The sequence below is a fragment of the Cervus canadensis genome, chromosome 1 (genome assembly GCF_019320065.1).
Source record: "Cervus canadensis isolate Bull #8, Minnesota chromosome 1, ASM1932006v1, whole genome shotgun sequence".
Lineage (NCBI taxonomy): Eukaryota > Metazoa > Chordata > Mammalia > Artiodactyla > Cervidae > Cervus > Cervus canadensis.
This window is the reverse complement of record NC_057386.1, coordinates 120,721,680-120,736,358: the sequence shown is the minus strand read 5'-3', so window position 1 is coordinate 120,736,358 and position 14,679 is coordinate 120,721,680. Positions and strand designations below refer to the sequence as shown.

The window sequence follows — 14,679 nt, the reverse complement described above, 5'->3', positions numbered from 1 at the left end:
ATTTATTCTCACACAGCCCAGGCAGAGAGGCACCTCTTTGGCACCTTTTAGAGATGAAAAATTGAGCCCCGCAGAAGGGAAGTGACCTCTGAAGGTCACCCAAGTTGGTGAGGAAGAGCCAGGGCTTGAACCCACATCTGTGTGGTTGCAGAGCCTGTGTGTGCTCGTAACTGCTAGGTCCTGCTGCCCCTGGCAGTGAGGGGCTAGGGCAGGGGTGGGGGGCCCCTGAGAAGGGGTACTGGGGCCAGAGTAGGGACCACTTTAGCACTCCCCAGTCTTGCCCTGTGTGTCCCAGCCGCAAAGCCCTTTTGACCTGGCATCCCATTCGGTGTTCACTGGAGCTTCAACGAAGTCCAGGGAGGTAGATCACACAGCAACTTCATCACAGGTCTCCTGATGCTATGTCCAGTGTTCTTACCCATAAATTCCACCTATGGCTCCACCTCAGAGCCCTAATACAAGCAGGGACTCCTGCGGGTCAGAAGAGAAAGCTTATGATTCAGCATACACACAGACTTTGCTTTTCCAGGCAGCCTGACCCAATACGTCTGGTGGCAAATCCAAATTCCACACTTTGCTCTATGACCTTGAGACTTGGCTTCCTGTCTCCGAGCCTCGATTTCCCTATCTAAAAAATGATTCCTCACTTTGCAGGGAAATGATTCCTCACTTTGCAGGTAGCGACTAAAATCTCTGATTTGGTGCCTCTCCTGCTGTGTGACCTTGGGGGAAAAGCTTAGCTTCTCTGAGCTTTGATTGTTTTTTTTTTCATCTGCTAAGTGGGGTTAAATAAATACCCACCTCTCAGGGCCCAAGAGAGTTAATGGGGAGTCCATGTGGGAACCGTGCAGGGGCCTGGCATGTAGTAAGTGTTCAATAAAAGATGGTTGGGGATCCTTTGTGATTGCAGTGGGTGGCCCTCCTCAGGACCCTGCGGGCCCAGCCTGGCCACTGCAGACCCAGCGCACACACTCGCGGCTGCCCCCGGCCAGCTGGGGGGAAACCTGAGCCACCCTCCTCCTAGGCAGAGGCTGTCACTGCCACAGCTGCCTCTGAAATGAAAGAAAGGTCAGAGCCTAGGGAAGCCAGGCTGGGTGTGTGATGGAGGCCGCCAGCAGGAGAGGAGGGGAGGGGTGGCCAGAGGCTGCCTGACTGCCCCAGTCTCTCCAGGGGAGGCCTGAACTGGCTGGGCCTGGGTGCAGCCCCCCTTGCCCCAGCTTTGACCCCCTGGCCCCGGCAGAGCCGCCTCCCAGCCTGCCCCTGGGGAGGGGCCACCTGGTGTCAATTAAGCCCCAGCCACAAGGCTCACGCCACGCCAGGCGGCTGATTAGTGCCGCCGGCCTCTCCAGATGGGGAGCACGGCCTGAGAGGGGCGCCTGCCACCACGCCAGGAGGAGGCCTCGCCAGAGCCAGTGAGTACCCAGGCTGGGGGCCCCGCTCCCAGGCCAGCGGGGCTGGCGAGCCCAGCTGGGCCGTGGTAGGGCGGGGGGTGGGGGCTCACCGTGGTCTCTGCTCTCCTGGCGCATCTCAGGCCTTTCCATCCCTGACCCCCGTTGCTTTGGCCTGACCTGTGGGGACCAAATGCCAGCCTGGATCGTCAGCTGCAGGGGCTGCCCCTGGCCTGTGGCTGAAGGGGACCTGAGGGATGAACAAAGAGCCAGTCAGCCCAGAGGGAGGCTTTAGGGTCCCAGCTCTTTTCTTGTCACCCTGGAAGAAGTGGCTCTTTGTGCCCGCCCATCTGGGCACCCAAGGCCACGCATCTTCCTCCAGCCCACCAGCTTGTGTTGTGGGGTGGCTCCATTTGCTTGCCCGGCATGAGACCCCTGCAGGAAGCTGACTTGGGGGGCTGCTTCCTCCCCAGGCCAGAGCTCAGGGGGAGTCCTCTGGTTTCAGAGTGCCGATGGTTCGGTGCATGGCTGGGGGCAAGTAGGGCCCTGGCCTAGGACCTCTGAGGCTTCTGCAGGGTCCGAGCTACCCCCTGGTACCCAGTGGGGAGTCAGTTGCAATAGTGGCAAAGGAGGGGACAGCTGCCAACCCATGGCACAGACCAGGGGGGCGGTCAGAGAGAGGCCCAGCTCAGTACCTCCCAGCCATGCGGAGACTTGTCCCAGGGCCCATGGTTTGAACTGTGGGTCCTAGTTCCTGGCTGAGAGCTGTGCTATTATCCATGAACCAGATCCCTGGTGACAGACGGCGTTGGCTCTTGGTGGTACCACTGGGTGGTCTGCGGCCGCCGCCAGCTTGGGGCAGAGGCAAGGTGTGTTTGGAACAGGATGGCGGGCCCTGGGGGGATGGAGCGATGCCAGGTGCGTGTCCACGTGCTTGCGCCACATGGGGTGAGTTTAGGAGCTGAGGAGGATCACCTGTGTGGATCACTGGAGCCCGTTCTGGACAGTGGCTCCAACACATGGTTGGCGCCGACACATGGGCTCGGGAGGAAGGACGGGCCGTGGGCAGGGAGCCCTGTGGCCAGCAGGGCACAGCTACACGTCCCCATCTGTGTGTGTGTGTGGTTGTATTGATGCCAGTGCTGTGCAGACGGGGGGCTCCTTGGCAGTGTCCCTGGGTCGTTGCATCTGCTCTTGCCAGTCAGTCCATCATGGAGGTTAGGGGGCAGTGTTTCCCAAGGGGAGCACCCACGAGCTCCCTGGTGAGCCAGCTAGGTCCCAGTTGTGTACTCCAGGCCCTGAACTTGGTCTGTATCCCAGATGCCATTCCCACTGGGCTGAGGCCAAGCCAGGCTGGTGGTTGGAATCTGAAGGCTCGGTCCCTGGAACGTCGTCTGTGGGCCTGGGGCAAGCGGGAAAGGGGGTGGGGGCGACCACAGCTGAAGCTCAGCTGCTTTCTGGGAAGTACTGGATCTAGTTCATTTCCTCCATAAATATTTATCACAGGCCTCCTCCAGGCTACAACCTGGGCTCAGAACTGGCACTGTGAGAGTAAACCTAGAATTCATTCATTCACTCAAAAGTATTGATTGATAGACCCCTAAACTTGGTGGTGACATTTCGTGGTAGAGTTCAAATCCATTCCTTCCTTTTATTCCTTCATTCACCCCACAATATTTATGGAGCAACCGCTATGCACTGCTATGCTGGGCTCACCACTGCAGCTACACCAGCGAGTCTGGGAAATGAGAAATCATCATCTCTTCCAACTTTCCTTGCTGTCTGTACACAGAAAGCCTGGATCTGGAAGAAAGCCAGGTGCTTAAGAAACAGAAGAACGTCGAGGGCCCTTCTCTGGTCCTTTCGCAGCAAGGCATAAGGGCCCCATTTAGCCATGCAGCTGCCACTTAGAATGTCCCCAGTGTTTACCTGGAATTAGTGACTTTCATTGGAACCCAGTGGTCGTGACCAGAACAGGGTGAGCTTTACGCACACACGTGGTTTAACTTCCTTTTCCAAAGGAAAGTGTGATCATTTTGATGATTAACTACCAGGTATGCCTCCGGCACTTGCTCAGGTAATTAATAAATACTAGAAGGTGCCACTTATTATTTTCCACAAGTCAGGCATATACAGAATTCATCTTTTTGAATTCTTGCCCAGGTCAGATTGCAGCCGTATTACTTCCTCATTTTATAGCTAAACAAAAATGAGGCTATGAGGGGGCTTCATAACCTGCCCCAGGCCTTCCTTACTTCAGAGCCCGAGCTTTTAACCTCTAGGCTAGAGTCCTTAGGGAGTTTCCGTCTAGATAGGGACATGAGCAGAACATCTGCAAACAAAATTTGAGTGGGGCGACAAAAGGGAGGATGTGCCCTACTCAAGCAGGCGGTGGAGCAGCTAGAAAACGCAAAGAGCTTCCAAGTCTTTGCAGCCGCAGAGCACTTTTGTCCAAAAGTAGAGCAGAGCAGAGCAGAGCTGGCCTGGGTGAATCTCGGGTGGGGGTCTGGCCCAGAGCAGCCCGGACTCCCTCTGATCCCCTGCCCTTGGGGAGGGGGGCAAGGTCCTTCAGTGAACCCCTGGGGTGTGTGGGCAGCTGGCAAAGCACTTTGGTGTGAAGTCAAAGCCAGCCAAGGTGAACATGGTGGGTGAGGTTACCGGACAGGTGAGGATACCTGGCAGGTGACGGCGAGGTGGCCTGAAAGGTTTGGAGAAAGGAAGGCACTGGGGCTGGGGAAAGATGAAGCAGTCATTCCTTGATTCATTCATTGATTCACTCACTCAGCAAATACTCACTAAGCTCCTACTCCAGGCCGGGTATTGGTCAAGGCACAAGGATTAGAGTGGCGACGATGGTAAACCACGCTCCTTCCCTCTGCCAAGAACTGATCCTCAACACAGCCTGACAGAGCAGAGCCTTTGCACTGAGGGCAGAAGGAATGGCCCCTTCCTTCAGTAAGGGATACTGCCACCTGGCCTTGATCCTGGCACTGGGGTTATAAGGATTAACAGGTGGAGGGAGTGCTTTCTAGAAAGGGAGAGTGAGGGAAGCAGGAGAGGGCAGCCGAAGGGGCTTAACAAGCCTGGAGATGCTCAGCTGACCCCAAGGAGGGCTCCGGAGCGTGAGTGGCACAGCAGAGTTGATACCACCTTGAGGCAAGGAGGTGAGCCTTTAGGATCCCCATGTTGGCCAGTCACTGGTGCTGTTAGGGTGAGGGGTGTCATCTTTCCCCAACAAACCGGCTTGGCTACATAAGGCCGTCCTCCGGGAACAAAGATCAGCAGCTGGGGAGTGCATAACATTGCTGGACAAAGGACACTCGGGCAAGGCACCAAAGTGGCCCCCTGTGCCGCCCCTGAGAATTTCCTAGTGGGGTGGGGGAGGCAGGCAGTGGACAGGTGAGGGAGGGTGCCTCCCTCATCATCAGGGAGGGTGCCCTGGCCCAGTGGAGAAGCGCAGAGGGCTGGGGAGCCCAGGACAGGGCCCCAGACCCAGTGTGGGAAGTCAGGGAAACGTGGCCTCCAGCAGCCTGGGGCCTGGATTCAAATCCTAGCGCTGCCACTTGCCGGTGACGGCCCTAGGCCAGTTCCTTCCCTCCCGAAGCCTCTGCTTGGTCAGCTCTCGGCTGTGGATGCTACCTGGGACTCCCTCCTGGAACGGTGGGTAGGACTGGCATGTGATTCGAGTGGCCCAGTTCCTGGCACACACGGTAAGTGCTGGGACACTGCAGATGGCGGAGCTTGTGGATGGAGGCGGGGTCAGGTCATAGGGTGCTGTGAGCCTACAGAATCCAGTTCTTTCCTGCGAGTCCCAGAGGGACCTGGGAGTCCCAGGAGGTGAGCCAGAAATGGCTGCCAGGGTCAGGTGCCGAGTGTCATCAGTACTGTGGGTCCTTCAGGCGGAGGCAAAGAAGGGATGTGTGTGGGCAGAGCAGAGTTGCCCCAGGAGGGAACAGGGCCCTGGAACTGACCGAGAGGGGGCAGGCCCCCCATGGTCTCCCCATGCCTTGCTCCAAAAGTGCAGAGCCCAGGTCTGAGCAGACCATCTCCTCCCCTAGGTACCACACCCTTGTCCAACCATCCGTCCATCCCATCCATCCATTTATTCAACAACTATTTCCACAACTCTGGCTACATGTGCCAGGCTCTGAGGATGTGTTTGTAAGACAGAAAGGATCCCTAATCTCATGGAACTCAGTTTGTGGTGGGGGGGGGGGTCATTAAACCTCAAGGACAGGGGACAGAAAGAGGGACATGGCCAAGGGGTTGAGAAGATGAAAGCTTTGAGCGGTTTCTGGGCGTGGTGGGGGTGGGGGCGCCGAGGCCTGGGTGCAGGGCTGTGAGGTGTGAGCTCAGCAGGGAGAGAGGACAGAGGATCTACTCTGCTTTTGACCTTGAGTGGCCTCAGCCTGCAGCGACTTGAAGCCGGTTTCAGTTCCCAGCCAGAGATTGCAGTTGGACAGTGGCGGTGAGCGCTAAGTCCTAGTCACCAGACCAGTAGCCCGTGACAAGGCCCTCGCTCTTCAACTTTGCAGAAAAGAATTCCCAAAGACGGAAAGTAGTGGAGCAAGTTAAATGTTTATTAGGAGGAAGAGTACCATATGTGTAGATAGACACGTGGGTGGACTCAGAGTCACACTCCCCCGTGGTAGCTTGAATCACTTCTTTGGGGCATCTCTTCCTGGTTTTCTTTGGCCAGTTGTCTTGCTTTGCCTGATTCCTAGGTCGTATTTGGTTTAAGTCAGGATCCTCCCATCTGTGCACACACATCTCTCGGCCAAGATGGATTCTGGCGAAGAGTCATGGGTAGGTTGACATCACTTACTGTGAGGTGACACCCCCACCCTTTTGACCTCCAAGGAGCCTTTCTGGGCAAGTATAGTCAGGAAGGTCACCTTGACCTTGAGAATGAGGAATACGTGGCCTCCTGTCTGGGCAGGACTCAACTCCTCCTCCTCTCCATCTTGGAGTGTCTGTCCACAGGGGATGAACTCCAGCTGCCCAGCCTGGGGCCCATCCACCTCCTGCCTCACTTTTCATCCAGAGCTCAGCTGGGAAAGGGAGGTGGCGTGCAGGCCAGGAATGACTGTCTAACTGAAGATCACATGTGTGCATGAGAATGTGCGTGCAGGGCTGTGTATGGACGATCGTGGGAAGGGGTGGGTAGACGTGTGGATGGGAGGGTGTGTATGTGTGCAAGAATGTGTTTAAGGGCATGTGTGTGATAGAGTGTGGAGTGCGTGTGGTGAGGAAGCCCCTGTGAGGGTGTGTGTGTGAGCAGTTGTGGTGGGGGGATACACTATGTATTGAATGGTGTGTATATGGGCGTGTGGGGGTGTGTAATGAATGAGCTTGCCTGTGTGTGGTACATACACAGGCACATGTGAGGGTGTGTGAGAACCAGCAAGTGAGAGGGTGTGTGGGGAGGGGGGTGTGTATCTGTGTGCATGGGTCTATACTTGCAAGTGTGTGTCTGTGTGTTTTCATCAAATTCTGGATTCTAAGAGCCAGAGAGAGTCTTGAATCCCCTTCAGTCCAACCCTCACCCGCCCACCCCAATAACAAGCCACCTCATGCATGCACAGCACCCTACAGCTTGCACTTTCCTATTCATTCCTTGTTCCCTGCCCCACCCCCAGCAGCCCTGGGAACGTGGCTTCAACCCATTCGACAGACGTGGCAACTGAGGCCCCCAGGCCGAGAGGGAGGTGGGGGCAGCACCTTCAGATCCCAGGACTCTGTCTCTGGCCAGATTCCAGCTCTGCTCCTCCCTGTATCTCTTCCAGCTCAAGCACGTACCCACGTAACAAGATGCCTATTCAAAGCCCACACACATCTATTACACTATTCCTTTTCTCCTTTGATTCTATTGCTTTCTTTTTTTATCCTATTTCTCCTCTGGTTCCACTTCCCTTCCACTTCATTAGGGATGAATGAGTCTGTAACTTTGACACATTCCTCACCCACACCCACTCATGCCAAATGTCTTTTTTAAAAAATCACTTTAGAATTAACAGGAAAAATTCTTATAAAAATGTTTAAATCAAAGTGGGCTCATTATTCAAGAAAATTTAGGGGGAAAAAAATGGGTTCGCAAATGCTCACCAGGATTCTCCTGGAACAATGCATTATACAGAGACATTTGCTGCTTACAAAGAAAAACAAACTATCTCAAATAAAGACCAAATATTTTGAAAGACTCAAACCCCAAAGCAGAGAAAACAAATTCAGTCTTAAGGAAGCCAGTTGTGCAATTGGCCAGCAATCCCTACAGATTCAGGAAACAAGCTGCCTTCTGCCCACTAGATCTGCATATTAGCTAACGCCCCCAAAGGATCTTCCTACTTAGCCTCGGGGCCCCCCAGGTTCCCTCAGGAAGATAGAAGTGGTGACTCTCTTACATTCAGAGGAACGGAGGGTCAGTGCTGAGCTCTGAGACTGCCGTTGTGTGGTCTGAGCTTAGCACGGCCCAGCCTTGGGCATCCCCACTCTGGGTGGCCAATGCTCTGTCCCCACCAGGTTCCTCTTCCAGCGGGGCTGTGACCTGACCCTCTGGCCTCCCAACTGGGACCTCAGCAGGAAACAAGGCAGCCCCAGGGAGCCTGTGTGAGCGGGACGCAGACAAGGGCGGGAGCTGGGAGGGAAATCTCTCAGGACGGTGCCAAGTTAGCACTGGGGAGGGGACAGACGGTCGAGGCAATGAAGGTCCTCTCCTCCCCTGTCTCTCCCTCCCTCACTGGCTCTGTGAGCATCTCTCTGGCTCTGCCTTGTCACTGCCACTCTAGTGATAGTAATGGTAGCCTTTCACGTCGCTGTCACTGCCTCCTTCCCTCCTTCCACGTCCCTTCCCTGACCTTCCTCCCACCTGCTCTGTGAAATGGGTGAGACGGGGACGATCCTTTGTCCTCCTTCATATACTGACAGCCAAAGGCTCAGAGAGGCTAGGTAGATTGTCCAAGGTCACACAGATCTGGGCCATCCCCTCAAGACTGTGTTTTCCAGTCCAGAATGTTCTTCCCCGTGTCATCATGGAGCCTCCCATGTCTCCTTCCCAGGAGTTTCTCTACTCTGGCTGGCACCTTTACCTCATTTTCTCCTGTATTCTCTTGGCCAGGTTGTGAGATGCAAAGACTGCTATGTCAGGAGAGGATGTTTTTATGCCATTGGGTGTCACTTCCATCAGTCCCATGAGCCAGCAACGATGCTGGTATTAGTCGTGGTTGCTACCCATCGGGTACTGATTGGTGTTTCAGGTGCTGGTTTGAGCTATTGGCACCCCCATCCTTACCTGCCACGGATGGAAACTGGCACAGACTAGCTGAAAACGATTAAATCAAACTATTTGGATGCAGTGAAGAGCCTATCCATGGGGATTGGCAGGATTGGAATTTAATTCTAAATGAGCAACAATATTTGAGCAGAGGGTGTAGCCTGCAAGATGATAGCATATAATAAAAAAAAAGAATGAAATAATGCCATTTGCAGCAACATGGAAGGACCTAGAGATTATCATACTAAAGAGAAGTAAGTCAGACAGAAAAAGACAAATATCCTTTATCACTTGTATGTGAAATCCAAAGAAATGATACAAATGAACCTATTTACCAAACAGAAACAGACTCACAGATATAGGGAACAAATTTTTGGTTACCAACGGGGAAAGGGGTTGGGGAGGGATAAATTAGGGTCTGGGATTAACAGATACACACCACTGTCTGTAAAATAGTTGACCATGTTTGGCAGAAACCAACATAAAGCAATTATCCTTCAATTAAAAATAAATTAGAAAAAACAAACCAAAGTAACATTGTAAAGCAACTATACTCTGATAAAAATTAATTAAAAAATAATAGTTAACCAACAAGGACCTACTACATAGCACAGAAACCAATACCTTGTAATGACCTATAATGGGAAAGACACACACACTTATATATCTGACTCACTTTGCTGTACATCAGAAACTAATACATCATTGTAAATCCACTATACTTCAATAGAGAATAAAGAAAGAAAGGGAAAGTTTAAAAAGATTCAAAAGGTGGCATGTAGATCCATGCCTTTCAAATATGGCACACTTCTCAAGGGCACGTTCTCACAGACACTCTCCCTCCGTGTTGTCATAACATATTTTGACTATGATGCTGCTTAATTGCTCACTCGCAGAACCGCAGGTATGAGTTCTTCATGCTTATATTCCCACAAAACCAAAGCAAATCCACAAATTGAACACCATCCCAATTACAAAGCAAGTCCGATTTGAGCTCAAAACGTGTAAGTGATGGCTTGAGTGAAGTTCTGTTTGCAACAGAAGTATCATACATGATGCATGGGCCAGAAGGCCCTCTGGGGTCCCCCAGGCTCTGCCCGCCAGGCCCTGTGAGGACTTGACTTTCCGCCCCCCGCCCTCCTCCTCACACTGCTTAGAGCCCGCTGTCTGTGTAACATGGTGTTCCAGCCTGTGACCTTCTCCAGGCACGGGGAGGATCATTTCTGTGTCCTGCCAGTGGCCCCTTCTCATTCCTGTGCAGTAATTAAAGCAGGACAGCTCAGCCCAGCTGCCATCATCACAGAACAGTCACTGGAATCAAGTGGCAGCTCCTAGTGATGAGACAGTCATCAGCAGATCCAGGAAAGGCTAATGGTTGTGTCCTACACATAAATGATAACACTTCTAAATGATCAGAGTGTCTTATGAACCCCCGTGGGGACCCCAATACTTTGGCCAATAATTTGTCCAATACTTTGGCCACCTGATGCAAAGAGCCAGCTCATTGGAAAAGACCCTGATGCTGGGAAAGATTGAGGGCAGGTGGAGAAGGGGACAACAGAGGATGAGATGGTTGGATGGCATCATTGACTCAATGGACCTGAGTCTGAGCAAACTCTGGGAGACAGTTAGGTCAGGGAAGCCTGGCGTGCTGCAGTTAATGGGGTTGCAGAGTCGGACACGACTGAGTGACTGAACAACAAGGGGACCTTAATTTCAGAAACACCAGTTCAGGCACATCTAGTCGTATGAAGAAATGTGCATTCCAGTTAGGCCTGGTTAGGAGGTTATGGTTAAGATTTGATGCCAGGAGGGCTCCAAGAGCTAAAATGAGACAGAAGGTCTGAGTGATGGGCTGAAGGCAGATTATGCAGGGTTTGGGCTTGACAGTAATGCCCAGAGAGCTGGCATGAGGTTCCTGGAGCCTCCCAGAACCATGAGGTGCCAGGAAAGAGGAATTAGCAGGAAGCCAGGCAAGGAAAGAGGCTCAGCTTTTCCCAGGCATGCTGGGATCCTGGGCTCGGCTTCCCTTGACTTGTTCCATCCTCAGCTTCTTGGTCGGTTAACTGAGACCTTCTACCATGCTTGGCAGAAGAGACAAGCAAGTCAGGGGATGAGATGATCATGGTGTGAATTCTAGCTCTCTGACTTCCCAGCTATGGGACCTCAGACAAGCCCCTGAACATGTCTGCAGCTGTGTTTCCTTGGCTCTGAAAGGGAAATTGAATTAGAAACCTTCTTACGATTATTGTCAAGGTCAGACAGAAAGGTCTAGAACCTTGTGAGCTCAGAAATCGCAGCTTCTGCTGCTGCTGTTCCTGAGATCGTATCTCTATATCATCGCACATCCCTTCCATCAGCCTGGGTCCCAGCTCCCCTCAACAGGTACATCCTCCTCCCCCCAGTTTATCAAACGCCTTCACCCCTAGCTGCTCTCCTGTCTCTAAAGAAGCTTCTCAACCTATCTCATGCCACACACCCTTTGGCCATCTCGCGAAACCCACAGACCCCTTGGCAGAAGAGTGTTTTTCAATGCATACAAAATAACACACAGGATTGTGAAGGAACCAATTTTGTCGAGCTGTAGTTACCAAAAATGTATTTTTATAAAAAATATGAGAGAATACATGTGTTTCTTTATCTATGTATTAACTAAATGAGTAGCTGTGAGCCTAACACACTGCAAAATTGAAGAGGTGATGAGCATAAATATTTGGGGATATTTGTTAACAGCTGTAAGGTAATATGAAAATACCTACTATTTTCTATCAGTGATAAAGTCACAAGTCTCATAATACCAATGTGGCTTTTCCCCTGTATTTGTAAGGAAAGCAAATGCTAAATTTCAGTTCAAGGTTAATAACATAAAGATGTAATTATTTTTTCCCACCAAGTTCTCAGCCCCTCTTAATTGTATCCAGAGACCCTTTGCTCCAAAGCCAGTAGTGTTAACTGCCTGCACCATACACGTAGCTTTTGCCACTGACTCTTTTAAGCCAAGATTTCTCTCCATTTGAATGTTCAAAACTCTTATCTAAGAACATACACATGGTAAAAAAAAAAAAAACAGGAGACAAAGCCTTACCCTGGGAAGTAGCTCCCAGTCCCACCCCTTCCTACCCTTAGTCAGCTTCCCAAGGGTTCCCGTTCTTATGTCTTCTAGCAGTTTCTTCTGTGGTTATCTCCAAATCTCCCAATACCACACATATACTTGATGTTTACTGATTTCTGGACCTTAGACCTATCTATCAGCGTGTTCCTGCCCTGTCCTCCCAATGTAAGTCTATCAGTATTTTCAGTCCCACATTGGTTACCTTGGCAACTTCAAGAAATGCTTTCCACTTTCATTTCTTACATCATCAGCCACAAGTAGGTTGTTTTGACTCCATGACCATTTCAGATGAGACGTTGAAGTTCTATTTTCCTTTCTTCTCTCCTTTTTCTTGTCTGATGGATGTGGATCACTGATTCATTCTCTACACAGGTCCTATCTACCTAATATGGTTATAAGCTTCTAGAAAACAGAGTCCTGGTTTGGTTTCTCATGGATCCAGCACAGTGCTTGGCGCACAGTAGGTGGCAGTGAGTCTGAATCCCGTGCTCTGTGCCTTGGCTATAGTAGGTACCCCTAACCTGGCAACAGGCCCCCACACGCCACCATGGCCAGGGGAGGAAATGGAACGTCACTATTGACTGAGCAAAGGGCATCATTGCCCGTAATTAAGCTCTACAGAAATTCTCTCCTGGACTTAGGGGTCAAGGAAGCTTCTTCAGGGAGAATATTAATGACGGAGAGATAATGAACCATTACCTCCCCTCCTGCCAGGATCACTGGATTTTCAGCCAGGCATAAAATGATTCTGGGAAAGGAGATGGCAAATTTCAGAAGAAAGAAGCCTTTCTCGTATCATTCTGAGTTTGATGACTTGCTTCCCAAGTGCCATTCCTGTTCAAAAAGGGAATCCATTTCCTGTGAGAGGGAAGTTTCTAAAGCCACTCCCTTCACTCAAGCCTCTTTACAACCATCCATGGCTTCTCAGTTTCTTGGGACAAAGTCCAAGCTCAACTCAAGGCCCTGGACTCTTGCCAACTCTCTCATTCCTCCCAGCTTCACTTCCCATAGTCCATCCGGACAGGACAGAACTTACTGTTCCCCCAGCTCAGCACATTTCCTCTTGCCCTCACCTTTGCACCTGCTGCTCCTTCTGCCTGGACAGCCCATCTCCCCACAGAGCATCCCCTACTGGTCCTTCCTGCCTCAGTGTAGACATTGCCTCTGGCAGGAACTCTTGCTGGACTCTCCTAGGTCTTGTGTCCTCACTTAGACTCTCATTCATACTCCACCATATCCCATATCATGCCAAATTAAAAGCACCCGTTTACTTGTTTGTCTGTCTCTCTCTCAAATGTAAATTCCTTGAAAGTGGGATCCATAGGTTATTCAATGATAGGTCACAACAATGTCTGGCACAATGCCTGGAAGCTGGAAAGTGTTCAATAAATACAGTAATGATGGGTGTATAGTTTGATAGATGTACTAATAGGTGTATGAGCGGATGGATGGATAGATGGATGAATGGGTAAATAAATGGACAGACAGATGAATGCTTAGATGGGTATTTGAATGGATGGATGGACGGATAGATCGATAGATGAATGTTTGAATGGATATTTGGATGCATGGATGGATGGATAACTGGAAGGATGGTATGGATACATAGGCGGGCAAAAAGGTTTGCAGTTAGCAAAATGGAAGGTAGATGACTTTTTAATCCCTGCAGCAGGCTACAGTCCATGAGGTCACAAAATAGACAGACACAACCTAGTGACTAAACAACAACAACAAAAAGGAGTGTATTAATAAGAAATATCAACAAGATTCATATTTGTTTCATCCTAAAATTCCATTGTTGATGGAGATATCAAAACATGTGCCATAAGATGGTTTAATTGGTCCTATTGCACATAGCCTTAAGGTTAAGTTCATGTCCCAACTTTTCCCAGCTCTCCCCAGTAACCTAGCAGGGATATTTCAGTCAAAAACTTCTCTGAACCTTCCTGAAAACTGTACTTTTATGAAGTGCCTCTGAGGCTCTGAATGTTCGATGTTAACCATCAGTGGTGTAAGCAGGACTTTCTTTGAGTTTATTGTTCAGCAGCAAACATTTCCTGATGCTGTATTATGCTCCAGCAACTACTGTAGGTGCTAGGGACATGGAAATAAACAATCATTGCCTCCCTGGAGCTTAAAATGTGGGGAAAGTAGTGGATGTGGGTGTACTCACCGTGGATAATAACATAACAACAGCAGCCACTGTTGCTAACATTTATTGAATTCGTGCTCAGAGGGAAATAGATGGAGATGGAGAAAGAAGAGAGGGTGGTCTTGTTGGGAGAAAGTACAAGAAAAATAGAATACTCTGTCATGTGAGGCAGGTACTATTTAGCTTCATTGTATAAACGTAAAAAGTGAGGCTCAGAGGGATGAGGTGAGTCACTCAATCACAGAGCTGATCAGTGGCAGAATCAGCATTCTCCCTGACTCCAGGGGCCGACTGATTGGAGAAGACTCTGATGCTGGGAAAGATTGAGGGCAGGAGGAGAAGGGATGACAAATGATGAGATGGTCGTATGGCATCACCGACTCAATGGGCATGAGTTTGAGCAAACTCTGGGACATGGCGAAGGCCAGGGAAGCCTGGAGTGCTGCAGTCCGTGGGGTCACAAAGAGTCAGACATGACTGAGTGGCTGAACAACAGCCAGGACCCAGGCTTTTAACAGCTGCCTGACTGGGGGCTGCAGCCCAGAGCAGAGCATGAGAGAGGGCCCATGAGGGGGTAAGTCAGGCACCTGGGGAGCACTTGGAGAGGAACATGGAGTCTCTGTGGACCTGAGGGTCGTCGTCCTGTGGGCTCTGGTGCCTCCATGCCTGGTGAGGTATGTGGGGTCAAGCTTGAGCGGAGGCTCTGACCAAGGGCACTTCCTGGCTGGGGTACCTCATTGGGTTTCCCCAAGGCACC

The 14,679-nt window shown here is 50.9% G+C and overlaps 1 protein-coding gene across 2 annotated transcripts in view; it reads left to right on the top strand.

Annotated features, from left to right (window-relative positions):
* Window positions 1–1,085: 1,085 nt before the first annotated feature.
* Window positions 1,086–14,679, top strand: part of NOS1 (nitric oxide synthase 1) — a 197,232-nt gene continuing 183,638 nt past the window's right edge. For both annotated transcript variants that reach the window (XM_043440047.1, XM_043439998.1), the window contains exon 1: window positions 1,086–1,412. The gene's annotated coding sequence lies outside the window, so the exon portion shown is untranslated. The remainder of the gene's footprint in view (window positions 1,413–14,679) is intronic.